The 9091-nt window shown below is 39.5% G+C and overlaps 2 pseudogenes; both read left to right on the forward strand.

The window, feature by feature from the left end:
• Positions 1-6938: 6938 nt before the first annotated feature.
• LOC103757561 lies at positions 6939-7646 on the forward strand (annotated as a pseudogene).
• An 81-nt stretch (positions 7647-7727) lies between these two features.
• The window catches only part of LOC103757560, a 116729-nt pseudogene continuing 115365 nt past the window's right edge, over positions 7728-9091 (forward strand).

Raw genomic sequence — 9091 nt, forward strand, 5'->3', positions numbered from 1 at the left:
GAGATGGGGTTGAGGGATTCTCTGTGGCAGCAGTACGACAGTGATGGATACCAGAGGAATGGCATGCTCTGCAATTAGAGAGGGAAGGAGAACACTTGTGCATTTTGTCTAAAAGCCTGTGCACCAGGCACTGAACTGTCTGCTGTGATTAACTGAGCGAAATAAGTGATTCTGTTTGAAGAGGCCTCTGGGCAGTGCTGTAGTTCGCCCTGTCATAGGTGATCCTGAATGTGAGACAGCAGGTGAAAAACATCTTTCAGATAATTTAGATGATACTGTGCTCCATTCACCATTCTGTAAATCAAACAGAATCCACAGTGGATTTAATGGTGAAGTGCCAATGGAAATGGAACAAGTGGAGGGGATGGAGCAGTCCCAGATCTGGTCCTGTGTCTCTGCTGCAGGAATGTTGTGTTCTCTTCACTCCCAGTGAGGGGAACATAAACTCTGACCAGGCTCTGGGCTTTGTTGTTCCCACTTCCATCAAGACAGAAGGATGTTTGGGTGGAGGGTCACATGTTGGTCTCCTTCACACCTGTTTGCACTGCTGCAACCAACAGGCACTTTGCTGAGCACCTCTGCACACAAAAGGTTTTATGAAAGTCAGCTGGGTCTGGCATCCTTGTCTTCATTTTCAGTCTTTCATCTTTTACTGTGTTGCCTACATTCAAGCAGTTACCTGAGAAAGGCATTACAGCATCAGCTCTTACCCAAACTATTACTTCTTACATGACAAGTATGTTGCCTTGCCTACTAAAGTCTCTGGAAATGATGCTACCTGAGTGTGCTGAGCACAAACCTGATGGTAAAATGATGGAAAAGCAGTGCAAATCTGTAATTTTTCCATCATGAATTATTCAAGTCACAAACAGGAAACCTGTGTATAAAGTCAGCTAAACACAATTGTTCATTTAGGAAGAGAACTCAGTCATGTGAACACTTACCATATGGCTCCCACTAGAAGAAGCAGAAATCCAGAGATCCAGAGCCTTGTTTTCTCCTGGTGTACACAGGCCTAGATACATTGACTTTAATGAAGTTGCAGTTTACATGAGCTCAAGGTTTGCATTCTTTCCTTTGAGAGATTTTGTTGTTGTTTCTCTACTGACCCACTTATTCTTCTTTATGAGGGTGAGAATGTGGTTTTAAATACAGGCTCATAGTCTCTCCTCTTCAATTATTTTGGGTTTTGTCTCTTCTAATCCATAACATGAATATTTCATAGAGGACACTAGATATTTTGTGCTTGCTTTTTATTCAAGGTGTCCTAGTTAGAACAGCTGGGACCAGTTCATCACTGGATGGGTGTAACCCAAAACTGTGTATTCTATAGTCTTCCATGCCATTTCCCAGAAACTGTTATCAATGAACCATTTACACCATCTGCACATAGAGCCTGACTCCTCAGGCTATAAACTAGGTGTTAAGAGGCCTGCGAGATAGGAGTTGCTTTTGTCCTCACACCCATTAAGGAACCCCCGCTCCTGCCCTGAGGGAGGTACTGAGCATTCCTGCCTGAACTGGAGGATATATAATCTTGGAGTCTTGGGACTTTTTTAACCACTCATGGGATCCAGCGGAAGACTGTAAACCACCGCTCTCAACCAGACTGCCGACCACCACTCTCGACTGGACTGCAATCCCCACTCTTGACCAGACTGCAACAGCACTCTCATCAACAGGTTTTCCCCTCTCCTTTTACTTTGGACTCAGAGGGGCCAAAGAACACCACTCTGTTCATGCTCCAGGGTGCTGGGTTATACATTTGTGTTTTGTGGGTTAAAACCACTTGTTTGTCTGTATAATCGTACTTATTGTATTATTTTATTAAATTGTTATTCTGACTTATAATCTCTCTTTTGGGTTGAGTTCATTTCCCCTGCTGATTTACCTTTAAGCCAGCACACAAGGGAATTCAGATGTTTCAACAACAAGAAAAGGGGCTGGAAAATATTACTAATATAATGGTTATAATGTTTACTACAACATATTTAGACTAGGAGGGACTCACAGCAGCTTGTTTCAGAGGACTAAACATCTTTTAAGATTAGCAGTTCCTATATTGAAAACGAGTGGTAAGTTATTACAATGGGTTCTGGTTGTCCTCCTCCTAACCTTTCCAGCACTACCCGGTGCCATACACTTATTTTTCAGAACATGGTCCCCCTCTTTAATTTCTCTCTGGCACAGACATTTCGTGCCCTGTGTTATTTGAGAGCACTGTGAGACCAGGATGGCTTTTTGGGCTTACTGAAGGATTTCTCTCATGGCCTCATGAAGGTGGGCAGTAAACAGTGGGCTGCATGTTGGAAGCTCTGGTTCTAGGAGCTTTCCATGTTCTGTTTTGCCTGGATCCAGGTTACACCTTCAAAAGGTATGAAGATTAGTGAATTGTACTAATTTATGAGAGGTCTAATAGCATATTGGGGATGGAGATGCAGTTAATAATAATTGAAACTTTCTTGGAATGTGATGGGACAATTCCACATATTTTTACTGCAAAAGAATGAACTTCCTTCAATAGTCCTTAGTTAAGCAAGCAAGGACATTAAAGAATAAGATTCCGTCTGAATGCATTGACTTAAGGGATGATTCACTACAATTTTTCCTGAACTGCTGGTTGGGCAAGACAGCCCATAGCCAGCAAAATGTATTTTAAGCCATGCCAGGTAATCCAGGCTCAGTAGCATTGCTACTAAATATTCCTGTCTTCACCTAAGAAAAATTGCCCAGGATGTTAATCTGTAAAGAAGACAAACATGACCACACATAAGATAAATCTGTGCTATCTCCAAGGGCAGTGTTTCAATGTCAAACATTTGTGTCTGTTCAGTTCTTAACAAGCAGTGGGCTTGCTGAGAAAGTTTAAGAGTATATAGAAAGATTCTCAGTCATAAGATACATTCTTTGCAGTTCACTAAGGAAGAATTTTTGAGATAGGAAAGGCAGAACCACATGCAAACACGAGTCCTTGTAAGTGCTGCAACTTTGTGTGCCACCAAGTGTAGGAACAGGCTGCAGGTGAGAAGACTGAGGAGCTGAGCTGCACAAAACCCATCTCTGATGATGGCACCTGGAGAAGGTGACACCAAACTGAATGGAGCCCTGGGTAGGACTTTAAATAACTGGAGGGATTTAAAAATGTGTAGATGTGGCACACAGGGACATGGTTTAGTTGGGGGCTTGGCAGTGCTGTGTTAGCAGTTGGACTTAATGATCTGAGAAGTCTTTTCCAGCCTCAGTGACTTTGGGAATCTGTGAGTCTGTCATTCAAATCACACCAGCTATGCAAGTACCTGCCACGGGGCAAAGAATCTTACTCTTCCCATCTTCTCAAAAAATCAGGAGGAGTGCTGTGACTGTTCTTCACTGCAACAACAAAGAGCAGGAGGGGTGCACACTGGGGAGAAAGGTCACACTGGTGGAACAGCTTCCCAAGTCCTGTGGCATCAGTGAAAATGGGCAGGCTGAATGAGGGAAACAAAAGGGGAAAAACTAGGATACTATTTAGTATCCTATTGCTAGGAGACTATTCCTAGAATCTCCATACAGATTCCTGAATAGGAAAGCAAGGACATAGTTCAGATTTTGGAACTCTGTCAATACCAACAGCGTGTTAAAGAAAACATAGAATAGAAGACCTATGGGTAACTGCAACATCACTCTGGTTTGATACACAATACAGTTGGCATACCATTCATGTCAGGAAAAACCTGACTACTTGGGTTAATGACAGCCTTTAGTATTAAAACAATAGGAATTTTACACTTCCAGTTTTGCTTTTCTTGTTTAATTTTTGTTCTTTAATAATGAAGCTAACCTAATAATTTAATTTTATTTCCAAGAAAAATGTGTGTTTGGATGCACAGTAATTCAATATTGTTTGCATCTTGCACAGATCCAGGAACAAACCAACTTTATTATTAAAACACAAAAGTGTATTTTTTTCCTCCTTGTTTGAATAGCATACAATTTTGCTGATGACATTTTGTAAAACCTAAACAAATGGGGCTTGAAATAACCTGCTACATGTTTGTTTCTGATGTGTGAAGTAGGTGAGAGCATCATGGTTAGTAAATAAGTGAATTTTTCACCATTATGCATTAAATCTGCATGTGAAATTCAGTTCCTGTACAATACTTTAACCAGATGAATCTGTCTTTTCTGCTGACTACAACAAAGATTGCTGTTTGGTAGACAAAAGACAGCCATAGCTTGGTTTCAGAAAGGACAAGTGGAAGTGTGGCTTTGCAAATTGTCTTTCATCATTACCATGGTTTTGCTTCTGCAAATGGGAAAGGGAAGACAGGAAGTGTCGGGGTCAACAACAGGTCTGTCAGAAGGAAGTAAGAAGGTGGAAGACAGGAAGTAGAAAAACAGACTTCCTGGACTTTCTGCAAGTCACCATGACTCTGCTTTAGCCAGATCATCATGACTTGGCAAAAGCTGTATCAGCATGACTATGCTATTTGGCAGCCAATCCTAAAGTATGTGTGCATATTAGCACCAATAGTAGGTTGACATGTGCATGGCCTGATGTATGTGTACAGGAAAGTACCAATAGTAGTCTGACGTGTATGGCCTGATGTATGTTTACATGAAGGCACCAAATAGTAAGTTGACATGTGTGTTGTGTGAAAAGTATAAATGTCTGCAATCTATTGCAATAAAAATCTTCCAGCCTTTTTGCTATCCTATCCCTACTTTGGAAGAAGATTCTATGTCGCTTTGGCCGTCTCAACAGCGACATTTGGCGATGAGGATGTGATTGCAGCGCTGAAGAAGATTTATCTCCAACTCTGAGAAAGAGTTTGAAGGGATTCCTCTCCGAGAGAGAGGGGGGAGAGGTGACTTCTATCCTAGAGAGAGAAAGAGCAGAGATTTTCTCTCCTAGAGAGAGAGGACTCGTGGGTTGATGCACGAGGGAGATGGCAGCCCAATGAAGCTTTGAGAGCAGTGGTAGTTCTGCCAAAAAGATCCGGATTTAAGACTTTATCGACCCCTTGTTAGGTAAGATATCGGGGGGAGCCATCAGGAACAAAAATTATAACAATGGGACAACATATAACTAAAGATGAAAATGTAGTTTTATCTACATGGAAAACCCTCCTTAACCATCAAAGTGTCAAGGTTAATGATTTTGAATTACGACATGTGCTGTTATGGTGCTAAAAATAAGACTTTGAAATGACTACGTTAAGTTGCATTTCGTGTGTCTGCCTGACACTTGCTCTGTGAGACTTTGAAAGATTTAGAAGCGCGCGGGAGGCAACAATCTATGCAATAATTCACATAAGAACCAAACTCTGAAACGCAACTACCCAGAAAGATAAGCAGGCTGTCAGCATACTGGAAATGTAAGCCTCCAAGCCAGAAAAATGTAGAAAAACCTAATAATTTACTCCTGAAAGCAAGAAAAATGGTTTTTCCACCAGGTGACTCCACCAAGAAAATAACAAAGGAGAGAAATTCAAATTGAAACGTAGAGGTAAATGGAGAGGGACAGAAAAAGAAAGGTAAAAAACCCTCCCTTGCAAAATTCAGCCTTACCAGGGAGAGAAATAAAGTGTATTTCACACAGTAAAGACAATTTGGGCAAGAACCCAAACCTCCCCCAACTGAATCCACAAAAAGTTTAAAATACCAGTTTCTCGGAGAGCTAGGGAAGAAGTAAAACTCTCCTGCTTTATAGAAACTATAATTTTGCAACCTTCTGATTAGAGAAAGAAATCATCTTACAGATTCATAAGATGGTCTTACTAATTGTTTTTTGAAGTTGTTTATCTAAATAGCCAAAATTGTTTTAAGATACATGCATAAATGTAATAGAGAAGTAGAGTTTTTAAAGTTTTTTTTAGTGACTACTGATAAGAAATTCCACAGTGTGTGAGAAGAGCAACTTTCCACCAGAGCAAAGCAGAGATAATAATAGACACAGCTGTACCTGTCTTCCCTCTCCTTCTCCCCCATGCAGACAGTTGTGTAAACAACCTTTCATTGCTTCTGTATTTTACAGACAAGTTTTTAGAGATTACTAAAATACCTTTAAGGTAGACTAATTTAATAAAATACCTAGTTCCAAGATATCTTATTTGACAAGGGCAATTTTTGCCAGAGAAAAAAGAAAAAAAAAATAAACTGTTTTAACTTGAGATTTCTACCTTTGTGGGGAAAGAAATAAGATCTGAAGAGATAACATAGAGAATTGCCTAAAAGATAACCTTTTAAATTTAAACTGTTGCCTAGTAAGTGAATAGAGGAAATCAAAACCTTTTTTTACCTTTTATAGCAACAAGCAAGAAACAAAACTATGTAAACTTTTTGATAAACTTAATTTTTCTGTTCTCTTCTCAGTAGATCATATACCAGAAAGACTGAGAGGTAGAAATTGTTTCTTAGACAATTTTTTTAATGTAAATTATTGCTGAAAACCAGAAAACATTCTAAAAACTCTAATGCTTTCAAAACTATGAAGTTTTCTAAGAGAAACAAAAAAGTACAAATATTCTTTCACTCAAAAGTATTTTATTAGAAAAGATAAAAACACGAATAACAAACTCAAAAATAGAACACAATTGATTATTAATTACAGACTTACATTGATTTGTTTAGGTTTATTATATTTAAGAATTCAAAAAACAAATTCTACCTATAGATTCTATAAAATACAAATATACATAATTTTAAAGGTATCTAAAATTGTCTTGAACTACATCTGTTCTAGTCTCTGCTAAGCAACGGAAGTGTATCCCTGTTGTCAAGCAACAACCCTAATCCCCTGGCATGCTCCTATGGGCAGGATCCTAGTTTAGAGCAACCTGAAAACTGGATAACACTGCTTATATCTGGGGAGGTGTGATTGTTCTCCAGTTTCATTCTTTTGCGTCCAGAGAGACAGAATTCTGCCCTATAAATTACTGTGAATCCTTACATTAGAAATGACAAATACATTGTCTGTGTCTAGTGATTTAATTGACCTTCATGACAACCAAGGCCTGCCTCCTCCAGAACCAAACATCAGCAACTCATGTCCAGCTAATCTTCCTAATGTAAAAAGGGAACTCACAGACTCAGAAGCAAGAGTGTTGATTAAAGAGAGACAAAAGAAAGACAACCACAACTTGAATGAACGAAGAAGAAGGTTTGATATTAATAATAATTTAAAAGAACTGCACACTTTGATACCCAAATCAAATGACCCAAATATACTCTGGGATAAGACAACGATCCTAAAAGCCTCAGTGGATTACATCTGTAAACTGCAGAGAGACTGGCAGTGCACAAAAGAACTAGAAAACAATCTGAAGAAGTTAGAACATGCCAACAACCACTTGCTGCTCAGAATACAGAAACTTGAGATGCAAGCTCAAGCATATGGACTGTCTCTTGCTCCGTCTACAAACCTTTATTCCCCTGATATGATCAACACAGTCATCAAACAAGAGCCTGTGCTGGACAACTACACCCAAAACATAATGCCACACCACGCAAACCTGTCCTGCACCACCACCACCCTCGACTTCACCAACAGCACTGACACCTTCAGTGACAACCTCGGGAATGTAACTGAACCAACTGGCACTTACAGTGTTCCTGTGAAAATGAGATCCAGACTGGAAGATATCCTAATGAACGATAAATACTAGAAATACTGTTCAAATCCCAAGCTGTGTGACTTAATAATAAAAAAATAAAAGAGATAAAAATATATTTTATCCAATCATATAAATGGACTCTTATCCATGGAGCCAAAACAGAATGAAAACAGCCCTAACCAAAGAGACATAAAAGACTCCTTAAATATTTTTAGCTCAATATTACTAAGTCACCCTTACTGTAAAAATCCTCTCAAAGAGCCTTCACCAGAAAATGTAGAACTGAAATCAGAAACTCACGAGGGAGACAAAAGGGACAATCAGAAAACTTCTCGAGTAACTGATGAGCAATTGGCAAGGTGGCTTTGTAAATTTCTAGATGAATTTATAAAGAAATATGGCAGTTTAATACCTCTGTAAAAAAGATGTCATAGAGAGATTAAAAGAAGTCTTTAATGAAGATTTCTCCCACAGAAAATCTTTTATCACCAGGGAAATCATGAAATACTAAGAAAAATATCCAAAACCCTCCACTTGCAATTTCCAATTCTCCTATAATAAACACATGCTGGATATGGATAATTTAACTACACTGGAAGACCAAAACTGGCTAAATGATCAGATAATTAACATGTATGGTGAACTCATCATGAATGCAGTCCCTGCAAATGTTCATTTCTTTAACAGTTTTTTCATGGACAACTCGTAACCAAAGGATATAATGGAATAAAACGATAGACTAAAAAGGTGGACTTATTCAAAAAGACTCTCTTATTAATTCCTATTCACCTGGAAGTCCACTGGTCCCTCATTGCTGTGAACATCCCCAATCAAACTATTTCATTTTATGATTCCCAAGACATTAATTTTCAATTTTGTGTAGAAAACATTCAACAGTATCTGCTGACTGAAGCAAAGGAGAAGAATCACCCCAAGTTCCTTCAAAGTTGGCAAACTACTGTGACAAAGTGCATTCCACAAAAGAAAAATGACAGTGACTGTGGAGTTTTTGTACTCCAATACTGCAAGTGCCTCGCCTTAGACCAGCCTTTTCAGTTCTCCCAAGAAGATATGCCCCGAGTGAGGAAAAGAATTTACAGGGAGCTATGTGAACACCAACTTTTCATTTCACGGCTAGGCTTTGCGAACGAAGATTTGGGAAGGCTCTATCCACATTTGCTACAGGCACGCTGGTGGCTTATGAGGCCAATACGTGACAGACATATCCGATTGCAAAAGGCACAGCAGAAAGACTCCTTAGATGGTGTATTCTGCAATACACGCTTCTTTCTGCGTTGCCTTTTTTCCTCAAGAGTGATCCTGCGTGTGTTCTCAAAGGAGACAGCAGCGTTATAGATGGTGTGTCTCCAGGCCTCCCGATTTGAGGCCAGAGTAGACCAGTTATGTTGATCAATATGGCCAAGGCTGAGATGTTGTTTCAGGGAGTCCTTGTATCTTCTCTTCGGGGCTCCTCTCATGCAGCAGCCAGTGGCAAG

Source organism: Manacus vitellinus, unplaced genomic scaffold, assembly GCF_001715985.3.
Source record: "Manacus vitellinus isolate BGI_N305 unplaced genomic scaffold, ASM171598v3 scaffold_23_pilon, whole genome shotgun sequence".
Lineage (NCBI taxonomy): Eukaryota > Metazoa > Chordata > Aves > Passeriformes > Pipridae > Manacus > Manacus vitellinus.